Raw genomic sequence first — 404 nt, forward strand, 5'->3', positions numbered from 1 at the left:
TAACCCCTCCAGGGAATGTGTGTGTACACACAAAAGTACGTGCACACAGCTACGTGCAAAGGGGAAAGGCTGGGAAGGAACCAAATCCACCTCTGTACACCAGTTGCTTGTGGGGAAGGGGCAGGTGAAGCCGGCTGTCCGCATGACTCACCTTTTCAACTGATGAACTTGCATCAACTTTGGCAATTTCTCATAAAAAAGGCAATTTTCACTCCTTGGGTGATCACCCAGGTCCTGCAAAAATTAGCCAATAATAACCACCTGCACCACTTCCCATGAGGCCAAATAATGGCTTCCCTCAAAGCTCGACCCTCCCACCCACCTCCCAGTCCTGTCCCATGCAGGGGGCTACTGGCCTCCTGGGATACAGGGGTCCAGGCCAAACCCAACCTACAGATGGTTGG

At 52.2% G+C, this 404-nt stretch overlaps 1 pseudogene; it reads right to left on the reverse strand.

Moving 5' to 3' along the window:
- The window catches only part of LOC105522782, an 11,308-nt pseudogene that overhangs the window by 466 nt on the left and 10,438 nt on the right, over window positions 1–404 (reverse strand).

The sequence above is a fragment of the Colobus angolensis genome, unplaced genomic scaffold (genome assembly GCF_000951035.1).
Source record: "Colobus angolensis palliatus isolate OR3802 unplaced genomic scaffold, Cang.pa_1.0 Scaffold44, whole genome shotgun sequence".
In the NCBI taxonomy this organism is placed as follows: domain Eukaryota; kingdom Metazoa; phylum Chordata; class Mammalia; order Primates; family Cercopithecidae; genus Colobus; species Colobus angolensis.